Below are 20,470 nucleotides of genomic sequence, written 5' to 3'. Positions count from 1 at the left end.
TGCACAGAGCTCAGACGCTTTGCCACAGCAAGGATGTCTCAAACATTTTGATATGCAATTGCTTTCTGAGTGGCGTGGAAGCCAAGGTATCAAAACACACACTTTCAGAGCTGACTATTTTGGATTTAGAAGTTTTAAGACAGATGCACTTCATTTTCTCTTGTAATAGACTGGCAAATGCTGAATGCATCTGACATCAGCAATAATACCATACAATAAAATGGTGAATAATGAGTTTATGCTGCTGTGTACCAATTTTTCCCACCTGTTTTCTTTCATATATTACTCTTTTTTTTTCTTCCTCTTCTGTGTACAAGTGAGAAATTCCCTTTTTGTATGTTTATATATGCACATTATACATCTTCTGCTTTCTTTTAGGTTGAGAAAACATAAGAATTATTATCGAGTGGTTTCATACTGGTGTTCTCATACACTTCGAGTTTTTAAGAAAACATTTTTTTTCTCCTCCTGATACAAAAGAGCTCCAGATCTTTTCCTTTGCAATCCTAAAATAATCACGAGATTTTTTTTTCAAACCTCTTCATTAAGTCCCAGTCCAATATTTACTGGAATCGACTGGAATTTTGCCACGGACTTCTGTCCAGGCAGGTTTACCCTTTTGGTTTAGTGGACTAATTCCAGCATAATACTATTGTATCTGTTGGGTTATATCCCACAGGAATTTGGCCCACAGCTTCACTAATTAGGATATGCTATGATAGGACACTGAATCCGCCAAAGCTTTGAAGTGGATCTGCTGAAACCATCACCTACAGCGAGATCCCTGAAGACCAAAAGTCTTTTAAACACAAGAAAGCCAGGCTTTATTTGAATAAAATTAGAAATTTAACTTTCAAATGGAGAGAGCTCAAAGTGACTGGGGAAGGCAGGGTTGAAGTAGAAAGGTTTCTGCTCCGTTATCTCTCTACGCCCTTGCTCGTGGGCTTTATTTTATCTGATTCGAGCCACTTGCAGAAAATTTTGCCTGATTTTCTCTCATTCCCTACAATGATCCTTGCAGCCTGTTTGGGGACCTGTTGGGGGCACAGAAAAAATGCAATGAGCTTTTTTTTTCCTGTTTTCCTTTTCTTGTTCCTTTTCCTCCTGGAATTGTCTTCCTCACCCCACTGGGAGGTCAGAGGGAGCTCTGCAGACCTCTAACACTTCTTGCTGGTGTCAGATCCATATTCATCTCTCTTACCCATGGAAATCGCTTCATCCCTGCAGTCTTCTGAAATAATTCCTCCCCAAAATCTCCAGTTATTTCTTCCTGCTCCTTTTTCCCTTCCCCACCTCTTCTGTCACCAGGGCCATTTGCAAGAACTATAATGACCCATCACTTATAATTTACTACGAAACCCCCAAATTTCACATCTAGTCCACACGTAAATCCAACTTCCACCACCTATTCACTACAACTTCAAACTCTTGGGATTTTTTTCCCTCCCTTACTGCCCCACACTCCTCAGATGTTCTTGCAAATGGGTTATTAATGGCCAGACCATCTAGTGGGAAAACAAGAAAGCTGGCTGGTCTTTGATTTCAGGATTGTTGGGATTTGTTTGCTTGTGTTAATACTTCTTCCAGCCTACAGGGATGTCTTTTTACCTTTGTTACATTATTAGTTTTAACAACTGTATTATTTATTTTCATTGCTTTTCATTCTGTAATTGTTAAAAATCCATTAAACTATAGCAGCTGAATAATTTTTTCTCTCCCCTTCTTTATACCCAAGAATGAAGAATTAACTAACAGTTTAATTAAAACAGATAAACTGAGAGAGATGTTGGTTCCCCTGAGAGGATTATACACACATCTGATATTTTCAGAAGAATGAGGGGGAAAAATATTTATGAGATTTTAATTATATGCAATTCCATAGTTACGATTTTTCCTCTTCAACAGGAAGGGTCTGTCTTTTTACCTGGAGCACGGGCATAACTTCCAACCAGGAAGGGCAGGGAGGTTCTACAGTGGAATTAGTCTTTTCCAGAGACACCTCTAGATATGTGTGGGTTGGCTTAAGGGAGAGGGAATACAGTGATAGGACAAGGAGGAACGGTCTTAAATTGGAAGAGAGTAAGTTTAGATTAAAGAATAGGAAGAAATTAATCCCTGTGAGAGTGGTGAGGCCCTGGCACAGGTTGCCCAGAGAAGCTGTGGCTGCCCCTGGATCCCTGGAAGTGTCCAAGGCCAAGCTGGACCAGGCTTGAAGCAACCTGGGCTAGTGGAAGGTGTCCCTGCCTATGGTGGGGGCTTGGAACATCTTCAAGGACCCTTCCAATCCAAGCCATTCTATGATTACAAATGTCACACTGACACCTGAATACAGGGTTACATCTCAGAGGGTCTGGGACCACTGGCCAAGGAAGATACCAATCACTTGCCACAGGCATCTATTTCTGGGTAAAGTCTACCAGGAATGGAAAATTCAAATCTTCCAGGATGGGAGTGATTGCACATCTCACATTTCACACCAAACAGTCTGTTTTGAACAGACTCAGAGCTCCAACTAACTCTTCCCTCAGTGTTACAGAGTCTATTGCTGTGCCCAGCGTGGTCATAGCATATTATGGTTTTTGCTGATATCTGCCATGGTCAATGCTGCCCACAAGCTCATACCTTCCTCCTAGGAACAGCTCAGGATGGGGAAAGCAGCTCCACACCAAGCAGCTCTTTCCCCAAGTCCCTAAGTGGATGCATGCACCACCAGATGAGGATCAATATTCTATCTGCTGGATTTGCCAAGCCTGTCCTTGCTCAGCTCCACTTGCTTTACTCTCTAGTTGGCCTAACACGTGAGGAAAACAGAAAACATTCATTTTTTGGGCTGATGTTACTGTGAAAACCCGGAGTTCAGAAGAAGTTGGACCCACCACAACCACTTCAGGGTGGAAGGTGGTCCCAGAGCTTTGTTACAGCAGAGAAGGACAACAAGTTCCAGGCTGACCTTGGAAGTCCACCAGGCTCCAAAGCTTTGGTCTCACTCTGCTCCCTCCACACCAGGCACCATGTGTCTCAAAGTCTTGGCCCCTGAGAAGGTGTCACATCCTTGGCAGCTCCCCCTCCTCAACCCAGCAGGATGGGAAGGCTGAAAGCACAAGTACGGCCAAAGGTGTAAAAGCACGTGTTAAAAAACCTTTAGTATATTTTGATTTCCTTCTTTTTAAATTAGAAAAAAAAAATTAGAACCTGAGCATAATCAAATGCACATTTGGAAATAAGCACGAAATTTCCTTCAGTCCATTTTTAAGGCCCTGTATAATCATTTTGATCGTTCTCCAGTATTAACACTGTGTTGAGGTAAGGCAGAAAAAGCTGAAATCAATGTTGAAAGCAACTCTTTACTTAAAACTCCTCAAAATTTTGAACTACAGATGAAGTTACTGTTAAAAATAGAAGTCTTCACCTGGTTTTACCAATTTGTTCAATTAAAACTGATTACAGTGGATATAAATTTTTCTTTGTTATAAATTGCAAAAGCATGATAAAGGATGATGAGAAATTAAGGAATTAAGATGTTCAAAACAGAAATGCAAGTGTTAAATTATGAGTTGAACTCTCACATAAAATTTAAAGTGGTGAAAAACACATTTTTATGTGGGTTTTTTCTATAGTAACTGTATAAAAAGCTACAGGGTCATAATTAGAGCCCTTGATCTCAAAAAGTTACCTGCAATTTTTCACTCTCATGGAAAATATTCCATTATTTTAATAGAAGAACATGGTATTATTTCTATGTGAATTTTCTGATGAGTTCAGGATATATTTTATGTTTGAAGAAAAGACTGTGCACTCAACCAAACAAAAACAAACAAACAAACAAGTGAAAAACACCTCAAAAAACCCCCCACTTTTAAAAAAAAAAACTTCCAAATAAACAAATGAAAAAAATTCCACCAGAATTCTTCATTAAGACTTGAAAATTTTTGGACTAACTTCCGTTTCTACACCTAAAATAAATACCACCTCTGCCAGTATTTTGATCATGCTTTTTTGGGTTTTAGCTTAAAAAAATTCAGCAATTAAATTACGGTGTAAAGCTGAAGAGACACAAAACTAAAGATGCAAATCCAAGCCCAGTTAAGAAATCTTTAAAGCCTCAGTACAAAGCACAACAACAAGGATATTTTTTTTCCTTCTTGGTCGGTTTGATAACCAGGCAGGACAAAGTGGCAACTTTTCAACTTGTTGAAAACGAACGTTTCTCCCAAAAACCCAACTCCAAACGCCCAACACAAATATTGTTCATTTAAAAAAAAAAAAAAAAAAATTAATTGGGATCAAACTTTGATACAGTTATGGGCAGGATAAGAACTCCTGCATATTTGGCAGGCAGCCCACTTGTGTATGCAATGCATAAAAACTGTAAGAATGGATTCCATCCTGACTACGGGGTGCTTACTTTCCTTCAACGATAATTGTCTTAATGCCTGTTTTAATCAGTATTAACTACCAGCAATAACATGCTTTTAATTATGTTTTAAACGAGTCCTTTATTGGGCTGTTTTGGGAAGCAAATTAGTCAAAAGGAGCTGTTAATCAAAAACGTGTTACTGGCACAAAATAAATGTTCATTTAAGGAGCCATTTGAAATAAACCTGGCTCATTGACTCTGACAACCTACAAGGACACCGGGGCCTCCTGAGGATAACTCCTCCAGTGCTCTCCGAGACATGCCTTGCTGCTCAGAAGTTATAAGTAGAAGCATTAAGCAGTTTAGGTCATTCATCAGCTAACTTTTACTACTGTACTCAAGAAAATGAGCCTCCTAGGAACTTCACAGCAGATCTATTCCTTCATTAGCTAAGTAATATTGAGAGAGATGTTCCTGTCATTATGAGTGGAGAAATCTATTGCTGATGTCCCCTTTGTCTGTGAAGTGTCTTTGCAGATTCCAAGGTATTTAGGCTGGAAAAAAAGTGGCATAATTTATCTGTGAACGTTATTCCTACGTGTTCATTCCCTTCTGCTGAGTGATATCCATGCACGAAAATCCAACCCTGTTGGATTATATATCCCACCTAACACACAGACACACAACTTGGCCCTCAGTGCCAGTTCATAATATCACCCTCACAGCACAACTTTAAACAGAAATTTCATTAAATCTGCACCATTGCCAGGTCTGAAAACTTAATTTTGCTGTGGAAGTTTAATTTGAAGCAGTTCAGCTTTAAACAGACTGAGGAGTCCTTCAGTTAGTGCAGCAGCCAAGAGTCTGGGTTTAAAGTGCACAGATCATGGCTTATTGATTAAACTCCTGACTTTCAAATCTTAAACTAACCTTGCTTCATGACAAAGGAAAAAATATAACCATTAAAAAATAGGGTGATCTGATTTTATTCATTTAGTTTGTCTTATTTAACTCTTTTGAAGGCTTTAACCTTCATCTCCAACACGTACTCCTAATAAAACGGGTACCCTAAAAAGGAGATCCCACTCCCCCCACCCTGCCCATGACACAAGACATGCTGAAACAATATAAAATGAGTTATTATAATTTAAAAAAAAAAATCGATTTTCCTTTATCAGGAGCCCCTTCAGGATCATGTTGGAGGGAGCTCTTACTGGGGAGGCAGGTGGTTAATTAAGCATCAGTTTGCAGTGTGTCCTTAAGAGACTGAGCCTAAGGGTAGGAATGAACTTGCAAGAGAAGTGATTGCTGGATTAACACCATCACCAAAAAAAAAAAAAAATACCCTAAAACCTGAGACAAGAGCACCAAAAATCATACACACCAACCACAGGGAGTGCTGTATATCCGTGCTTGGTTTGCCAAAAACTGCTATCACTGGAAAAAATCCACTAGCAGTGGTCATGTCCAGCATTGTCCCAGGAATAATGGCAATGCCAGCATTGAGAATCCCACCCTCAAAAAGGGGACTGGAGAGAGCAACCAGGCAGGTCTCAGGGGTATCTTGACACACATTTTAAATGGCCTTCTAATAAGAGTTTACAGGCACAAAACACCACCCTTCCTTCCAGCACAGCCATACCTACAAAATCTTTAACCTGACTGATTCCCTGCCCTTTCCCCAATTTCCCTGCTTATTCAGAAGAGGAATTCTGGTCATGGCTTTGTCAGCCTGTGGCAACTCCAGCACCTCATCAGCACCTCAGCTTGGGAAGCAGCAGGAGGGAAAGAGGAAGAGGTGTAAAGGCCTGGTGGGCAGAAAATTACTGGGATGAAGCTGCTTCTCCTCCCACTTATTTTCTTCTTTTACCATAGCAAACCCCACCTGGAAAACATATATATATATATATATATATATATACATTTATATATATGCCATAAACACAAACAATATGACAAACCAAACCTGCAGACAGACCTATGGGACTTCCAAAGCACCAAGAATAAAAAAAAAAAAAAATAAAAATTGCAAATCCTGCCCCATAACTTCAATTTGTGACTGGGATGGGGCAAATATGAAAGGTGAGTTTTTATACCTGACTAATTGTGATTCCTTCTTCATTAGCAGCATATTTGAAATAGTTTAATGAGCTGATAAACATCTTTATTTTGTTGGCTTGTCTTTAATTCTCTCAGTATGTATCTAAGGGAACGAAATGTCCTTTAAACCCTTAAATTAAAGGCTTTAATACACTTGGAAAAAAGAAATGCAATAAAAATTTTACTAAGGACAACACAGTAAACACCTTAAGACAATTACCCTTAATGAAATGCAAAGATTATCAACAGATCCTGACACCTTCCATTAGAAAAGCCATTATAAATTCTCTGTCTCATGGAGAAACTTTTTGAAGGCTTTACCCAACCCATAATTGCAAACCTGATTTTTATTTTATTGCCTTCAAAGCTGATTGCACTTTTTGATGGACTTCATCATGTTCCAAAAATAGCAGGAATGCTTTCCAAGATGTGGCTTGAAGAAAGTTATTGGGACTGGCAACTTCTTTTTCGAATTATCTTTCGTGGGTTTATTTTCAACACCCTCTTTCTCAGCCCATTAAGTGGATTTCTGCAGCCTCCCTCCACAAGCCACAGTAAAAGGTTCTGTCTGACCCTGCTCCAGAGGAGTGATATTCTCCTGCTTCCAGTTAGCAGTGAAACCACAAACACGGTTTTGATTTCTTCTTTAAGTTTCTAGAAAGGCAAAAACGTGGTCTTTTCAATATGCTGTAATTGCTGCCCTTTTTTTTTTCCCCCTTTTTAAATCTTCCTCATCACACACAGTTATTCCAGTCAACACTCCACGTTTTTTTGGCTTTAGTGTTTCTTGATGCAAATTGTCCTTTGGGGATCCTGTTCCCACATTTTAATATTTCATATTAAAAATAGCAAGGAATAGGAAGATGAGTCTCTTGGACCCAGTGAGAACCTGCAGTAATTTATGCTTTAAGCAATCAGTTTATCCATCTGTAATGCAAAGATGACACCTTAGAGTAACAAAATCTAAGGCAAGTTATTAATTCATTTTCTTGGCCCCAACAACAGAAAACACACAATTCCAACTTATGCTTTGGTAGAAACTTGACAAGGCTGAGATCCAGAGAGAGGCGTTGATGGACTCAATGGTAAAAAATAAAAATCTTGAAGTCAAAGGAAGATCTGGATGTTTTTCTAGTTGGCTTAATACTTAAAAACATGTACATGAACATGTAAAAGCAAGGACCAAGCAGAGCCCTGTCCTTCAACCACCTTCTTTCAGCACTAGGTTCCCTAAAGAAACCTCTGAAGTACAAAAGAAAGATAATTCTCAAACCCGAACATCAAGGACAGGTGGTACAGAAAAAGGATGCAAAAGAAACCCATTACAATATATAAGATTTTAATCTCTTATTTATGATTCTTCCATAAAGTTTATTATAAGTCATTATATACATCTCCAAAGTATCTCATCACCAAATGACATTCACAATGTAACCATAGCAAAATAATTCTGCACAGAACAATTTGCAAAATATCACATCAAAGGTAATGTGGGAGTACAACATAATTGTAGCAATTTCCCCATATTAATACTATACTGCTCATACTTTGGGCCCCCAAGCAAAATAACTTTACAGACAGAATAGGTAGGCAAAAAATACTTATCTCTGTTTGTATCTCAGTTAGATCTGCATGGAACAGAGTGTGAAAAATATAAAGAATATTTGATATGACTAAGAGGTCACACTACTTCTTCCAGTGAAATCCAGGGATTTTTGTTGCAGAATTGCATAAGTGGTCCAAATCCTGATTTATATCTATAAATCAACTCACCTGTTAAAAAAAAAAAATCATCTAAATACAAATACCTCTAAAAAATCTAAATACAAATAGATCTAAAAAATCTAAATACAAATACCTCTAAAACCACCATTGGGAAAAAAATATTACTGAAATACCTACTATTCCTATTCCATACTAACAAATCCTTCAACTCCATAAAAAGCAGCCCTGAAAATAATTTATTTACTGACGGAATGAAAAAGAAATATAAAAAAAAAAAAAAAAGAGAGAGAGTAAGGAGAGGATAAAAATAGCTTTGGACCAAATTTGCACTGAGCATAACATGAAAGTTTTCTTGGAGACTTGCAGAGCTTTCTGAGTGGGGCTGTTACAGGGACATTCATCTCACCAAATATGAGGCCCTATGGGAACTCTGAGGAGATTAAAAAGAAATAATGAAGGCATAATTGTGGGTTAGCTGGGAATAGTTCTTTCTCCTCCTCAGCATATGGAGAAGTGTGTCAGTCAGATGGTGCACACTGGAAGGTATAATACCTGAGGGGTTTGAGCTGCTGATGCTTCTTTATCTCTTTGTTTTGCTTTTCAGATTTCTTTTTTCAACTGTTATTTTAAGACATACCAGGGCTCGAGGTATTCTCCAAGGGTTTGTCTCGCTTTATTTTTTTTTCCTCCTCCTCCTCAGGGTGGGAAATTGAAGAGCCACACTCATTTCTGCCTTGAAAATCCTTTCACACCCTTACAGGTGAATCCTACCTACTCAGAGAATCAGAAAGCTGAATAACTATTGCAATTTTTAAAAGGAATTTAAAAAAAAAAAGAGAGAAAGCAAAACCAACGCTGCAAACAAGCACTTTTGATAGAATTCTTTCATCATTTTACACCTATTAGTTCTGTGGGCTTTGCTGGACGTAAATTGCTTCTACTTCATTTAAACTCTTTCAAATCCGTTATTTTCCAGCTGACAAATAAAACAGCTACATCAGAGGACGTGGAGGGAGAGATTAAACTGGTTTTAATTCCATTAGAACTGAATCTCAGTATTCCTGCAAACAGCACTGGGAGCAGTTTGGCTTCAGGTGAGCTCAGATTACAAGACTGAATGCATGCACCTGGTTATAGGTGAACCAGATTATTAATACAGAATTCTAGATTAAATCTAGATATAAACTCAGCCCAGATAAAACTAAGCATCAGTGCCTACATTTTACCTTTTTATTATCAGCAGAGTGAACCTCCCTTGTCTGTATAATCCTCAACTAATGCAAAAGACAAGTAAAAGTCCCAATGCAAATGCAGGAACATAAAACAGAGTGACACATCTTCAGGCAAATTGGTTTGGGGCTACTTTGTGTCCCCTTCTGTTCTTCTCCTCCCTCCACAGGGATTAGAACTGGCTGCTTCTGCTATTAGAGACAGAAAACTGCTACACCTCCCCGTGTCAGCCAACATCTCATCCTGCCCCCTGTAATCCAGCAGCTCCTCAGCCCCAGGGGAAATAATCTGGATTTTGGAACTGGTTTTTAGCTGTCACAGAGCACAGTGGGACACTCGGTCAAAATCACTTCCTCAGTTTACCCACATAGTGCCTTGAGAACGTGATTTATTCATATGAAGGTGATGCCACTCACTAAACTTTCTAGAATTAAAATTACAAAACCCCTCAACCCAGAACATGCAATATATATGTGAATTCTTGAGATTTGAGAGGGTAGGGTCTGTCTCAAATCAGGCAAAATGCAACTTTAGAACAGGTCACTGCCTCCAGGTTGACTTCTCCAGATCCCAGGCACAGAGAGAATTAATTCAATAGCACATTACTAACCTGGTTGCCACAGTTTAGAAAGGAAGATCACTTGGAAAAAAATCAAAGAATGTAAAGAAAAACTTGGAGGTTGAGAAAATATGTGAATTTTGAAGTAAGGTTCTGGTATGAGTATGCAACAAATTTTGCAATGCCTAGAGGAGGAAGCTCAGGTACTCACACAGACTAAGGGGCATGGATTTAGAGATAATCTGCGATTAATTCATTGGCAGATACACACCTGGTTCCTTTTTGGACACAGTCATAAGTGAGGCTACAGACCATATTTAATTCTACCCAGTTTGGAAGAAATGGGGTTTAATCTTGCCCGGGGCTTTAGCCTTGTGTTTGACCCTCCTTTCATGTCAAAGGAACATTTAGCCCAAATCATAACCCAGCCCATCGTTAGAAGAGCTTCCAAAAATATATTTGAACCCACTTATGAAAATTAAGCAGAGCAACAAAATTATTAATAATTGCTAGAAAAAAGGCAGGAACTAGTGGAGATTAAAAGAAGATGATGTATTAGACTGGAAAGAGCTAGTCTCCAGAAATTATCCTCATTTTTTTTTAAGTTGAAATGGGTGAAAGTATTTTACAAAAGTTGTTTTTAATGAGACATTTTCTCTACATCATATCAGGCCAGAACTGTGAACTTTTTTTAATGGAATTACTTGACAAACTGATCAGTGCCATATCACTGCCTCCAGACACAGTTCTTTTAATGATGTCCAAACTACTTAACTATTAAAATGAAATTGTGAGCCAGCACAGTAGGAAGTAGATTGAGCAAGCTGAAGATCAAAGAAGATACCATCACAGTGGCCTTTGTGTGCTCACTGTAGGTTTGCTCTGACTGAAGGGTAAAGTAGTAGTGAATTGAATTATATTGGGTTGGTTCTATACCAGGGCATTGAAAGCAACATAAAAGAAGGGTCAAATAAAATAGTACGAGCCTAACTACCCTGGGCAAGATTAAAACTGATTCTGTAATACCCTGAGCCATTTTATAACTGCCTGTAAATAGTGCTGGGGTGCCTGTGAGCACAAATCTGAGCAGTTTATTCATTGGATTGTTTTGTGCATGTATTTTACTCACAGGTTGGGTGTGATCATGGAGTCACAGAATGGGTTGGGTTGGAAGGGACATTAAAGGTCACCTCGTTCCACCCTCTTACCATGGGCAGGGACACCTTCCACTGTCCCAGGTTGCTCAGAACTCGATCCAACCTGGATTTAAACACTTCCAGGGATGGGGCAGCCACAGCTTCTGTGGGCAATCTGTGCCACGGCCTCACCACCCTCACAGTCAAGAATTTTGTCCTGTTCTCTAATCTAACCCTACTCTCAATTTTAAGCCATTCCCCCTTGTCCTGTCACTCCAAGCTCTTGCACACAGTCCCTCTCCATCTTTCCTGTGGGCTCCCTTCAGTGTGTAGAGCACTAAAAGAAAAAAAATCGTGTTTCCATCATGTTTCTGCTGGTTGCCTCATTTTTCCCTCTCTGTGAGGGATGTGCTGGGTCCCTCCTGGAGTTGATGTTCAGGGAAAAGCAGTGCTGACTGACTTCACTCCAACTGGGCAGTGCCCTGGTCCTACCCCAGGCTGGGTCAGGAATGGACAGAAAGTTATTTTTGTCTGGATTTTCCTTTTAGGCCTCCACCAGGGTCCACACACCCGCACTTGAAGAGTTTAAACTCAGGAAGATTAAAATCTTATGAAATGCACAGTACATCTCCACAGCCTTAGTTTTGAGCAAGTCAAGTGCAAAGTCTAATCCAAAGGATGGCACCACAAGAAACCACAAGTCTTCATTAACAAAGAGCCAAACTGAAGGATTTTGTATTTGCACCTCCCAAACCAACACCAAAACTACTTATTTTTTGTCACAGGTTTTTACTCTCTTTCTTCCTTTGAGCTTGCACTGTTTAGGACTATTTTCAGTTGCTTTTAGACTCTTTTTTTTAACAATCCCAGGTTGAAACCTGGTGACCAGACTGCAGGAGAGGCCCTCTAAGTTGCAAGATAAAAGTGATTTATTATTTACCCTTGCACTTTATTCCACAACTGCCCCTTCCACAGAAGAAGTGCAGACACACAGGCAACACAGAGCTTGTGCTGCAATTTTATAATTTATTTAAATGAAACATAAATAAATTTTAAATATTAGGAAGAAGATACAGGTGCTCGGGGAGAAGTTACTTGTATTTTATGGGATTCATTTTCTGCACAGTATGTGTAGAAAATTAGCTACAAAACTTTCTGTTATTACCCAGAGAAGTTGCCTGTTTAATTCTCCTTGTGTTGTTAAGAAGATTTACCTCTTTGTGCTGTTTTAATATTTAAAATATCTGAGTTTGAGGAGGGAAAGAGGGAAGAGAGGGGATCCTTGGGGTGGGTTTGGGTGAGGTACATTAGGATGTTTGTGGGCTGTATCCAGCACAGATATTCCAAGGATTATCAGGGTCCATCCATCCCTGCAAGGCTCCCACCTTAGTTTAGGCTGGTCATCTCAGCCCAGATACACTCCTACTATGAGTATTTTTCCTAAATTCTGTGGAAAATCCTCATTCTGAATTTATTCTCCCTTCTAATAAGGCTGAAACAATCCTCTGACATCACCCCTCCATCAAAACCCAAACCACTGCTACCGGAAGAACTTGCCACAAATTAGATAAATTCATATAAGGCTTAATAGGTAAAGAGAAATTCCTAAGATGGGAACTATTAGTTTTCCCTAAAAGAAGAAAACAGCAAATTGATCCCAAAAATAGAACAGTCACAGAACAAAACCTGCCCAGGAGCTCTCTCCTTGTGTGACCTTCTCAATTATTATTTTATTTTTTTTTTCCATGGGGCTAAATCTGGTATTTAATTTCTCCCAAACTGAGGGGAACAGCTCATTTTAGAGCCCTGATGAGTTTGGAGTGAATCACTTGGTCAGATCTCCAATAACAACTCTGATCTGAGATGATACAACTTGTTCATCAAGGAACCCTTGGATCTCTGGTGAAGGAACAGAGCCTCGAGGCACACACAGCATCACTAAATTTTCTGTGTTTTCATCCACTTCATGATTAAAAATGGAGATTTTTCATTTGGAAATTAAAAAAAAAATATAAAAACCCACACTTTTTTCCTCACACAAGCTTTGCAGACCTTAAGTCACATCATGAATTAAAATTGTTTCATTAACAAAGATAATTTAACAGCAGGTCATGTGTCCTTGTGGACTAAATTCGAGGTTTGAGCATCAAAATAAGAAATCAAGGAGCAGATTTGGGTGTGATCCTCTAAACAGGAAAAGTCTGCAACTTTGAACTGGGAGAACTGAAAAAGCATGACTGAAAAGTCCATATTTATAGGCTAAACACAATCAAAACACTTCAGGAACACTGTTAAAATTCTATTTGCTCTTATATATGTTAAATATATATAAATAAGGTTAAAAGTCTGTCCTGACCTCTGTCTTTTCCCTGCTCTCTCAGTTATTTCACACACCTGATTCCCTGCTTTTATTATATCTTGGCTGCACCACCTACAGGAAAGAGGTATCAAACAACTTCCAAACTCAGGGGCAGGAAGGAGGATCTAAAATCCGGTCAGGAATTCAAACTACAGGGCTCAGACTTCCAGTTGCAAGGGAGTTCTCCCACTGTAATTTGCTTTATCAACATTGTACCTTCTTGTTGTTGTTCCCTGTTGTAAATTAATCACTAACACACCAAAGATAACTGTGGACAGACATGTGTAGATGTGTCCTTGAGGCCAGATTCCCTTCTTGACTAGTATTGGATTTGACCTGTTATAAATCCAGCAATTCCTCTTTCAGTGGAATTTCAATTCCACTTTCAGTTCCACACTCCTCTGAAGTTCCATTATCTATTTTTCCCTAACTCTATAATTTCATATGCACACTACATATTTTCTCTTAAAGTTGTAATCTTACTTTCCCGCTCCATTTTTTATCCAGAATTTTTTTATTCTGGATGGTAATATAAGAAGAAAAAACTAAAAATAATACTATGTTGGATTTAGGTTGACTTTGCCTTTTTGTATTTGTATATATAAATGAACAGTGGTATTTCTCTGGTTTAGATTAATTGTGGTGGCCCTGTCACATAATCCAGATCTTTTCTATAGCTCAAAATGGAGAAACAAGGAAACAAAATCTGAGATTAAAGCAGAACAAAAGGTAGTTTTCCACTCCCTAAACTATTCCCTGTGACCTCTCCTTTGTGCAGACAATGGGCTTTTTGAGATGTGCAGTTCTGTAGCTTGTGGAGTATTAAAGAATATTATCACAGCTCAAGAGATCTTAATAGGCATCATGACAACATAAATAAAACATTAATTGCACTGATAATAAGATTTTAAGAACTATGAGAAGTCTGGTCATTTGCCAGTGGTAAAAAGTGCCCCTGCCCACCCTCAGATGGTACTTCAGATTTCATGGGGAAAGTAAACTGAGATTTTCCTGAGCTGAAAAAACACCCCAAACTTTACATTGCTTAAATTTTATTTATCAAAACATGCTCACTGCAGTTATGGCACAAGAATTATTTTCGCCTCTTTTAGAATAAGCACCTTAGAGGTGTCCTCACCTCCATCCTGCTGGAGAACACACCTCTCATCCCTTCCTCACCAACAAACACGAAGCATTACCCCTTCCAAAGTCTTTCATTATATTTATTAACATTCCCAGTCAAAGCCCAAAGATAACATTTGCCAAAATACTTAATTTCATAAAAGCTGAGCCATGTTTTTACTCCAGACTACACCAGGTTAAAGGAGATTTTACGTTCCCATTTTCTCACGCTAATTTCTGAAATAAACTCTTTTGTAGCAGAATTTGTCTCTCCTAGAACTTCCCAAGTGCCTTCCAACAGTGAAAGGCTTCAATCTGAATTATTCAGATAACCTTAAGAAACCTTTTGTGTGAAGATGAGGTGAAGATCACTGTGCAAAGATCAAGTGAGAAACGCTTTCCTGGTGGGCATTTTCAAAAGATCCTCTGTACATTTAAAAAAAACCCAAAAAAACCCCAACTTTTCAAATAAAACAGAGCTCTCAAGAAATAAACTGAATAATACAAATGATGAGAGTAATCCTTTCTCTCTTGCAGTCAGACCCTTTTTTTCTTTTACACCGAGTAAGCCCAAATTCACCTCATTTATCCAAAGCCACCCCTCACCACAAGACTTACCCAGGACACCAAAACATCTCCCTGCAGAGAGGAGCCATCTGTGTGTTTGGAGGGCAGCAAGGACACCAAAAAACCAGAGAAGTGAGTTTGCAAAAGGCTGCCTGAGCCTGGATTTTCAATTACCCAAAACCACCTGAAGGAACAACGTTAATGGGTTACATTAAATAAAGCGAAGAGTAGCTAAAGGCTCCTTTACCTCCTGAAACTTCTCAATCCCTCTTTTAAGGAGAAAAACATGGGAAAACTTTCTCCTACCTACATATCAGCTGCAATTTAAGTACCCACAATTCCCTGCATGGCTGAAATAGCCTCATCAGCTTCACCTCAGAGCATTTTCCTCCATCCTCAGCAGCTGAGACAACCTGGGAAAAGCCACATGTCCATCCTAAACTTCAGGGCAGGAGCTTTGTCCTCTCACTTCCTGACACGTGTTGCATGTGATATTGCTCAGCATCTGAAATTTTAAGAGTCCAGCTCCCCAAAACAAGGTTTTAATCCTGCAGCCTCTCTGTATGACACACACACACACACTGCACGTGGTCACATCTTATTGTTTCAAGGATAAAGATTGTTCAAGGCATCTGACACTACACCTAAATTATTCATCCCCTGCTATTATTTATTCATCAGCTCTTGAGTTATCTTGCTTTGCTGAAGTACCTGGTTTCTGTTGCTCCCAGGACAAAAAATGGTGCCATTTTCTTAGTTTCAGTTGAGATTTGGTGACTCTTACAAGCAGCTGATTGTTCAGGGCTGATACCCCCTGAAGTGTTGCCAGGTTGAATTTAAATGTCATTTCTTTGTGTAGGTATTGGAAGGAGACCACGTGCTCTCAAATCCTGCACTTGATTTTCAGTGACCTGGCCAAGTTCTGAATTTCTGGGGCTCTGGGAGTCCTTTCTGAGGGCCACAGGTCGTCTTTGGTGCTGTACAGGAGGGTTACGGTCTCTGCTGGTTGTGATATTTTTGGGCATGTGAGGGGCATATCTCACCTACCAAAGTAACAATAGTTAAAAACCTGGAGGGTGAAAAGTCTCCTTGATCTGGAAGTGCAACAAAGAACAGCCTCAGCCCCTTGCCTCTTACTGTAAAAGGAAATTCTTGATGTCTGTTATATCTTATGGCTATCATATTTTCTTCCAGGCACAAACAGCAAGGTGAAAGAGCAGGAAAGTTGTGTTTGGCACTGCACAAATCTGGGAAGGACAAAAAACTCACAGGATTTTGAGTCTCATACTCTGGAATAAAAGTGCAATTTTTTGACTACAGTGTTTTATTACATTTTTTTCTACTCTGTGATTACACAGTACTACTGATATTTAAAACATTGACTCCCCATGAAGTGAAATATTTCTGACCAGAACTGCCACCCTCTGCATCATTGTTCTTGCAGATGAATAAATAATGTGTAAATGGCAATCACATATTTATTTGTGTTTGACATGGAAGCACAAAGGACAATTGCAAAATTTCCTCAATTCCAAAATTTCCCCTTCACACAGAAATGTTGATATTTTCACTAGGAACACAGAATCACAGTAGAGTCATTTTGGTTGAAAAAGTCCTCTAAGACCATCAAATCCAGCCTTTCCATCACTAACCCCTGTCCCCAAGTGCCACTTCCACATGGCTTTTAAATCCCTGGGCATCTTTTCCAATGTTTGGCAGTCCTTTCAGTGAAGAATTTTTTTCCTTATATTCAATCTAAACCTCCCCTAAACAGATTTGGGACTGCACTGTTAAAACTGAGACTTTATTCAGGGAGATAACACATAAGGTGTGACACCTTCCTGCAAAGAAGACACCGACACTCCAAAACATATTTAAGAGGAAAATCAAACTACAATAAAAATGATCTCCCCTCCCAATTTTGCAGACACCACACTGACAAAATCCCTGCTTTCTAGGGTGGGTTTTGCAGCATATGACTGCACAGAAACATTTCCAGCATCAAAGAAAAAGGTCTGCAAGGCTTAACTGGGCAATTCAGACATTCCTCTTGCAGTTAAAAGTTGGCTTGTGATGAAGGCTCCAGTCTGGGAACGATCTTTACCCACTTGAAGGGGGGAAAAAACCCAAATTTTACTCGTAGGCACTGTTGTTATGGTGGTATAACCTGCATTTTATCAGTTTCAGCTGGTTTTTTTTTTTCCTGGCCTGTACATAAAAATCTCTTTTTAAAGTGAAGTCCTTCAAGGCTTACTAACCAAATTTTGCTATCAGTTCCACATGCAGCCCTATTAATGGTAATGAGATGGTTGAATTGAAGCAAGGGGAGAATATGATCTTTCCCCTATTATAGTTTGGGTTGTCGAGGTATTTGTCTGTTTTGATTTAAAAACCTTAACAACTTCTCCTCTATAATGATGAAATCTTATAAAACCATATCACAAAATGCCAAAGGTAGAACAACACCAGGTCAGAACTGTGACTTCTGACTAAAAATAACTAAAAATGGCTAAAAATGACCACTAGGTGTTTCCTAGAGAGAACCCAAAGCCTTGAAGTGAGCTGTTAGGAAACAGTTTGCTCAGAGATAAAAATTCCTGGCCTGCCTCTCTCCTGGTTTGTGCTCTCATCCATGAGTTTTCCATTCTTTCCAGACTTCTTAAAAACAGGTTCTTACAATCAAATCTCCGAATGACAGCCCAATTTTGCAGCTCCAAAGAGGTATGTGCAGGGTGTGCACAAGAGTTCCCATTAATACCCAATCACCAGATATATTTACAAACCATTTACTTTGTTCACGTTACAATTCATTCTACAGTGGCTCCCAGAGCAAACCCTCCTTTTTGGATCATCTCACATTACAACCCTGGCCACAGCTTCTTAATAATTTCTAATTTATGAAAAATTAAGGCTTAATTACAATGATTTTGAACCTCGGACTGCAACTCTTCCTGCCTCTTTCTGCCCTTCTCATGCTGCCAAAAAAAATCAAAACTAAAAAAATCGAGTGTTTAGACCTTAAGAAACAATTTTAGCTTTGTGCCCTGATACTTGTGGTGATGCAGCATTTATTTGTCTGACCACTTCTTTACAGGCCTTTCCCTTATTCAGTTCACAACAAATGTTTGCTCTGTGTATTAATATTAGAGAAAAAAAAATAAAAATAATTACCTGTGTAATTTTATCATCTGTATAATCATGCAGTCCAGATTGTGTATAAATATATTTAGTTGTACATAAATACATTTAATTGTATATAAATTTAGATGATGTCTCTGATATCTGTCAGCCTCAGTGAACAAATTGGACATCATATATGGGATGCAGAAAGAAAATGCATCAGTTGTGTCATGGAGTTACCCAAACCAAACTATTCCCAGTAGGCTGTTATTTCTGTGTCCCTAATTTTCTGGAGTAGAGCTCCTTCCCAGCTGCATCCCCCCTGCAGTGCAGGGATGTGAGTTCCAAACAGGGTGACTGCAGTGTCACGATCTGCCCGTTACCTGGAGCACTGGGGGAGCTAGGCTTTGATGACATTCCCATGCTGAAGCTCCTAATCTATTAGCAGGGAAATCACTCTCCCCACCAGGGGGTTGTGACAATTAACTAACATTCCTGAAGCACTCAGATATTCTCCAGATATGCTCTACTGAAGAGCAAATGAAACAAATAAGGAACGACGTCTTCAGAGCTCCAGGTTTGAAGAGCGCACGAGACACGAGGCACTCACATATAGGGTGATATATCACAGAATCATGGAATATTCTCAGGTGGAAGAGATCCACAGGGATCATCAAACTCCTGGCCCTACATAGGACAACACCAAGAATCCCATCATGTCCCTGAGAGCCTTTTCCAAATGCTTCTTAAGCTCAGTTGAAGAGCTCCCGTTCCGTGCACGAATCCAAGGGAAGATGTTCCACTGCTGTCTGATTCCAGCCTGTGTCATAATGCAGCAGCAGAAAATGCAAAATCTTCTTCAAATTCATCAGGTTGGAGCTATTGGACTTTACAACCTTAATGTTTTCAACCTAATTTTTGGTTTAATAAAGAAGATTAGTGGTACACAAGTGTTTCCACAAGAAGCAGCATATTTATACATATTTTCCTGCTCTGTCCAGCATGGATTTCTCACTTTGTCACAGCTGGACTGGTGATGTAGCTTTTTCCATAATAATATGAGTTTATCCCATTTCTTTCATTACATTTATAGGGAATTAATAACATTATGACCCTTATTCTCCTTGGCTAAAATTGCCCAACCATTTCAGAAGTTATCAGGGAAGAACTACACAGTTATATACTTCTGTTCTTCTTAGGAATGGATTTACAAATCCTGGTTGTCTGGACACCTCATAAGGTCAGGAAACAGGGTAGAAAGATGTGAATCTCTGGAGGTCTTTTGATGAGGAAGATTTTGTAAGTCTTCCGCAAAGTGGAGAAAAATAAAGGGAAGTTTTAATGTTGATTAAGTGGTCAGTGAATACCCCACCATACTAAAAATAAGCAAAAGAATTTTTGAGATAGAAGAAGCTGGAAGGGTTGATGGGAACTGAAATCCTCTGGAAATAGGGAAGAAGGTGGAAAAATATTTAAATGGCCTTTGCATCCACAATTAGTGCAGGTCAGGGTAAAAAGAAAAACAAAAACACTATTAAAGTTGTCCTTAATTCAAAGAGTGATATGAGGAACCATGTTTGTGTAAGAGTTTTCAGTTAGGAAAGACAAGGACCACAAATATGAAACTACTGCACAAAAGTAGAAATTTCTGGGACTTTACACAAACACAGAAACAAAATTCATAGCAAAACGTTTAAAAGAATAAGTAGAAAGATATGATTAGAGAAGAGTTGTTGGCTCATTTGAGGGCCGGACAAACGGGACCTCAACTCCTCATCTGAACTCAAATCATGCCCACAATCTGCATAAAACACCCAAAGGTGAGTTGGAGTTGGAATTCCTTCAATGGAGAATCACATTTCTTTAATTCACAATTCTTTAATTCACAATTCTTTAATGAATTGAAAATTCTTTGATTAATCCTCCACAAAACAATTTGGAACTATCACCGGAATGAAGCTACTCTGACCTGAACAGTGGGTAAGAAGGGACAGACGTGTCTTGAAATCATGGACCTGCCATGGATCAGAAATGCTGCAGAGGAAGAAATCTGAGAATATTTGGTCTAAGAAGCTCAAATTCTACCAGAAAGAAAGAGTGAAATAGGCCTGCCTGTACCATGGATGTTAGAAATGGGATGCATTGCTTAATACTGCAAAAAATTGGGAAAGCATTATGGATAAAGAGGATAAAGC

The sequence above is a fragment of the Corapipo altera genome, unplaced genomic scaffold (genome assembly GCF_003945725.1).
Source record: "Corapipo altera isolate COAL_440 unplaced genomic scaffold, ASM394572v1 68, whole genome shotgun sequence".
NCBI classification, from domain to species: Eukaryota; Metazoa; Chordata; class Aves; order Passeriformes; family Pipridae; genus Corapipo; species Corapipo altera.
This window is presented reverse-complemented; position numbering follows the sequence as displayed.